Below are 6,403 nucleotides of genomic sequence, written 5' to 3' on the forward strand. Positions count from 1 at the left end.
ATTGGATAAATAAAATCGTTTTCTTGCGACATTCACAAGAGCTTTGCGAGGTTGTGTGAGTTATCTGGTGTTTAATATCTCTGTGCTTATTTTCTGGCGTTTTCTATATTGGATGTCTGTGGTACATGTTCTGCATGTTACTTCGTTAGTTGATTTGTTTTAAGTTTCCCTTTTTTGTTGTGGTGTTTAGTCCTCTTTTATCGTACTTATCGGTGTGTAAGAGAGCTGTATGTTGTGCTGTATGTATGTATTTTGCTGAGTACCTATGGAATATTAGAGTCACTGTGTAAAAAAATATTGAAAGGAGTATTTAGAGAAAGTAAAAGTGGTTTGGAATCATTGGCGTTGACATTAACTCGAGTCCACGCGTCCTCTCACTACCACTCGGGTCAACTCTGCGACGATTGCCGCGCCTCTCCTCGGCAGATCCCGAAAACACGGAAGCCGCCGACCTCCAGCGGAAACTAGAGATCCTGAACAGCATAATGGACGAGGAGGCGAGAGCGGAGCAGGCAAGGAGGCAGATGCAGTACTTCGGCCACTGTGAGTAGGCTTCGGCCCTTTTCGTGAGGCTTCGGCCCTTTCCGCCAGGCTTCGGCCATTTCCGTGTGACGTCTTGTTTGCGCAAGCTGTCGGAGGCACGTGGAAGAAACGGAAGGGGCGGTAGAGGGGAAGTGTGTTTGAATGTCAATTGTAAGGTTATATCATAACAAATGAACATATTATCCCCGGCTCTTCTCAGCAAACTATTCTCCACAATCAGTGTCTCATTTGCACTCGCTTTTCAATATCTGTAACACCATATACCCTTTACATATAACGATTTGGAAAACTGCACAACATATCTGATGTTTCTTCTTTGACTGTCTGTGTAAATAGATTATGCTGCTGAAACATACTTTTCAATCATTTTGAGACTTTGACTAGCTCTTCGTCCCTATTATATAGAAAGTATATATTTTTGCGTTTCAATGCTTTTGATGATTTAAATTGTGTATAGGGAAATTTTTATGTTTCTTTTTTTCTTAATCGAATACTTTTCCTCGCGCAATTCGGAATATATGCTTCAAAGTTTGCGAAATATACCGTTATATATTTGAAAAATGATGTATAGCAATAAAATAAGAAACAGCACATTTGTGCCTTTAACTAGAAATGAAGTTTGTTAAAATTTAAATGCAGTAATGTCGCTGTGTTTAACTCACATGTCAGGATGAACCATATCCCATGTATATTGAAGTGCGCGTGCATCATATTTTTATCCATCAATTTTGCTTTTTATTGGATTACGTGGTGATAACCTTTTAATGCTTTTTTATTGTGGTTTTTAATATTTTTAATTAAAAAATAGTGCTATAATCATTGTTTTGACTTCTACGTTTTTAAATGGATAAGAATAGGAGTATTTGTGTCACTGAAAATCACTAAGCCATATTTAGTCTTCTTGGATGTTAAAAAGAAAGAGGAAATTTAAATAAATATATCTTGTACATTGTTCTATTTTACTCCAAATTTACAGTCTATTTATGCAGGTTGAGGATTTCCTTGGAAATTTCTACAACTCACTTCACCGAGCACAAAATTTATCACTTTTATTATTATTAATTAATATACCATAATAGCTTTTGAAAATTTCAGCCAATTTTTGATACAGTTTCCAAGTAGGCTTCCGCGGAGATTATGATGAATTTTGCTGGTTTTTCCGGGTATTCTTCCGCGTTTATCCATTTGTAGGACCACCAGTTTATCCATTTGTCCTACAAATGGATAAACGCGGAAGAATACCCGGAAAAACCAGCAAAATTCAATTTTTGATACACTCTGTACAAATTTTATCTATTTATCACCCCGATAAAATACGTATATCCGAGGTACTATCTATTGGGTGTACTATCGAGTGGCATTTCAATTGATTATTAATCCTATATTTTTCTTTAGAGGATAAATTGCTTCGTAAGGGAATTAATTTCTGTGAAGGGATAAGTAGGTGTAGTCAATAGGAGAATTGATATTGGATGCAAATTCCGAGAAAATTTATATTAGATCAAATAACTGGTAGCCCTACAAAATTACTTTGTATCATTCATATGTAAAGTAATGGCTTCGATTGCTCTCATTCCAAGTTTTCAATAACTGTTTGAAACTTTTGATACCTGGCTTGCGTTCTAATTTTTACTGCTGACTGTAAAATGTTTCAGTTTCGGGACTGGAAGGCGCCAAAGATTTGAGAGAGGGATTGATATTTATTTTTGGTCGATATTGACTGTGGAAGAAAAATTTATCGATTGAAACTCATGTAATTAACACGTTTTATAAGTTTCTAAAGTTTTTATGATTACTCCTCAATGGTTAGTGGTTTTCTTTTATTTTCAAATATTTCTTATGAAGTGATCATTGATATTTGCATCGTATATCGGCAATTGGTTACATTGCGATGTCGCCTTGAGATTTCATCATTTTTGCTTTGATTTTATATCCATTCATTTCATTCTTCATTATCACAGTTAACGAATATCGAATTCGAAATCACGTACTACGTTAACTAGGTGTAATTTGTCCCAGTATCAGAAGCAGTATGATAGACCAATATTGGAGATATATAGATTCACATTTAGGAGCACTGTGATTGGCACCACTTCAAACATGCACATTATGTGAGCACATTGATTCCTTATTTCACGATTAGTCACACAATATTGTGTGTATGTGTACATAATATTTCACATTTTGAATATTATTGGTATTTCTTAATATATTGAAGAATAAAAAGGAACCTTGAGTACCTCTGCACTAATATTATTTCAATATCATTAGAAATTTGTGCACATAAAACTAAAAATATCCGTGTTAATGATCTTAAATGAGCACGATGAGGTCATGCAACTGTATTCTCAATTTTTATTGTGTCAAAATCATTATTGCTTTAGAAATAAGTCCCCAATACTCTGAATATGGCATTGAATTGTTATCTCAGTGTGCTTCTATGAACCTCGTGATTATGAATCCAATTTAAAGTATCGAGAAAGGTCTGTATGCGTTATTGGAAGGTTTTCCGTTTGGAATTAAATTTATTCCATCGTATTTGGAAGTTTTACGCTAGGCCTTTAAATTATCACTAAAACTTGTCTTCAGGAACCGTGCTATAGTCTGGCCGACAAATGGTTACAAAGCCACATCTCTTCCCTGAGATTCATAATTTTCACTCTGTTCTGATATCCAGTGATCTCATTTTTTACTCATAATTGTTTATAATAGTTTATGAATATTAAATTTGAATTCACGCGGCAAAAACTAGCAGTAGTCTGCCCTAGTTATTGGGTAAGTATGTTTCTAGCCCGGTAAATAAGCGGACTACTAATATAATTTTTTTAAATATTTAGCTTCTATTGTTATATTTATTTAAAATGGTATGAAACTTTGGAAACTTATGTCACATATTTCAAAGCACTCTTTTTTAATTGTAAGTCCCATAATTGGAATTCACTTAATTTTTAGACTTCATAGAAAAGTATCTCCATGTTCTCCAGACCAATATTCCAGACTCGGGCAATGAATTGAGGCGACTGGATACCCAAGTGGATTTTCCGGAATAATAATGACCTACACTCGATAATTTGAATTGAATTCCTATTTCACAGACGAAAATACGCCTTGTGGCGTACATAATTGTATTATCTCATAACCATGTTACATAAGGTATATTAGATTGAACTGTAGTCTGTATGTAATTTTCATATGATATAATTTGCTTTTAAGTTCTGCAGTAATCGAACTCCTAAATATCAAACATTATCGTGCTATTTCACCTCATAAATACTGTAAACCTCCGAACTAGTTTTTGTTCCACTTAATATTTCGTAGAGGATGACACTTATAATTGATAAAATAAATAACCTGTTATAAGTTACCTCATTTTAGACTTGACGTGAATATTCAAACTTAAAAACAGGGCTCGGCGAATTGATCTCCTGTGTGTATAAACATATTTTTGGCTTAATAGATAATTATGTGTCCTGCAAAAATATATTTGATGCGTTGTTTCAAATGTATTGATTGGAATGAGCGAAATAGAGATTAAATGTGTCTATGATTCGCGCTTCCGTGAACGTAGTTTCAATAAATGACGCAAATGATTCCAGTTTAATCTCTGAAACAAGGTGTGTTTGGAGGATTGGTTTTGTTTTATTGATCATTGCAGTTCATTATTTTTATTTAAGGTAAATGTTCAACCGAATTAAGGTAAAATGCTTATTTTTAATTCAAAATAGCTTCATATGTGTGTATTCTTGCTTAAAATAGCTGAATGCATCACACATTACCCTGTATCGGCGTTCACGCATCGTGAAATCTTCTTATGAAGAATTAACGTGAAATTTCGCTGGAGTAAATAATTCATAGACATAAGGCACATTTTTTTGTAATTTTACCAGGTGTATATTAGTATACATATTCATTTTATTGATAGCAATTTCATTTATATTTACTTTATTAGTATCATTAAGTTGATAAAAGGGTGTTAAGAGTTAAAATTTTACGATATTTGACAAGTTTCTCGCTCAATGATTGATAAAATGTAAATTACCATTTAGGCTCTTTTATTTTAATGATCGCTAATATTTACCATAACTTTAAATTGAAATAGCTCTCAATGTTTTACTTAAAGCATGTTTTCACTCTACAGATATTATTTAAAAATTTAATAACACTGAGCACTGACCAAAAATAGTAGTTTAGAGTAACGCATTTTATATTTGACTATTTTAGTATCTTAATTTTGATGTCATGAACTTTTAATCATTGATATACATGTATGATTTTTGCGGCCATCTTGTCTCGGCACTTCTATTATAATATTTCATTATTCGTGAAAATTCACACTGAAAGGTAATTTTGGGCTTATGTTACTGTTTCAAATTATTTCTCAATACCATAAAATTTCTCTAATGTTATAACATTTTATAGTTCTAATTTATGCCATAAGTACTAAATTTTAAATTTTCATAGTATTACATCACGTAGTTTCCTTAATATTTTCGATGCTTTAAGCACATGCTTAGCAACTTCGTAGTTTAATTTTCTGTCTTGTAGCTTTATTTGGCTCGGCTGACATTTTACAGTGCATACACTTGAGTGCAGTAATTTGAATAAAATAATGCAACACTGATTTTCACATATGAAATGCACACACTAGCTTTAAGATTTTTAATGGCTAATGTCTGTATGCTGATGCATTTTGTCATGATCTATGCTAATACTAAACTGCTTGGTTTTTCAGTCAACAAGAAACATCCGTGTAAATATTTCATCTTTCGTGGCATAAATGGCACCAAGGGTTTTTATCATCTCTCCGTAGATAATTAACATTGAATATGTTCCTCTGAAAAATATGGCTACCATAATAGAGCTAATGTAAATACCGGTACCCACATAAATTCTAAATTTCCTTCACCAAGTAGTTATAATTTATTTTTATGAAAGAATCCGTGGTGAGCTGTGCCATTTTCAGATAACTTTGTGGATCTAAATAAGCGTACAAATTTTCTGTTCCAAATACCAATATTTAATTACTTCTGGTTAAGTCTGAATTTTTACGGGAAAGAAAGAAAGCATAATGATAATTATGTCAAATATTTTGGAGGACTCGCACTGGGAACATGCAAAGTTTATCCAGTTTCAGTTTGCTACTGTAGTTGAAAATGTTTCTTTCATGGAATATTTTGAATCTTAAGTTAATGCTTGTATACAATATTTGACAAGTTAATTGTTCAATCAAGCCATCTTCAAATTCTCTTCTTTCAATCATGATCTATATAGCTCTTAATTCTTCTTATCATCAGGAATCAGTTGAAGAAATCAAAAGCTTTCTGACTCTAGGTTCTCACATAGATCCACTCACTGCGAAAAATTAACTTATGTCATAATGTATCAATACCGTCAATTGGCAGCTTTGATTCAATTTTTTGTGAAATATATACATCATTATTTCAAGCTGCAGACTGTTCTACTCGTTGTACTTATTCCAAAGACCATATTTTCCCTGGAGTTTTCCTAATCTCATCGTTAATTACTTATGTGATGTACATGAATACTTTTTCTCCCCGTTTGACTTGTTTTATCTCTCTCTCCTTCCATCTGCGCCATTCGACGTCCTTTTCGCCCATGCAGCCGGCTACTCGGAAGACAGCGACTACACGAGCGACCTCAACTACCCCATTGGGCAGAACGCCAACTCCTCGGCCTCGCAATTCCGCTCGGCGGCGCACCAAATCTGCACGCCGCAGCGCTCTCTGGAGACGAGCCGCGAGAACTCGTACGAGCGGGACGAGGGCCACGTGGGTGGGGGCCATGGTGGGGGTCGGGTACCCCCTCACGGTCCCGGGCCGGGGGGAGGAGGAGGAGGAGG

The sequence above is a fragment of the Ischnura elegans genome, chromosome 10, assembly GCF_921293095.1.
Source record: "Ischnura elegans chromosome 10, ioIscEleg1.1, whole genome shotgun sequence".
NCBI lineage: Eukaryota > Metazoa > Arthropoda > Insecta > Odonata > Coenagrionidae > Ischnura > Ischnura elegans.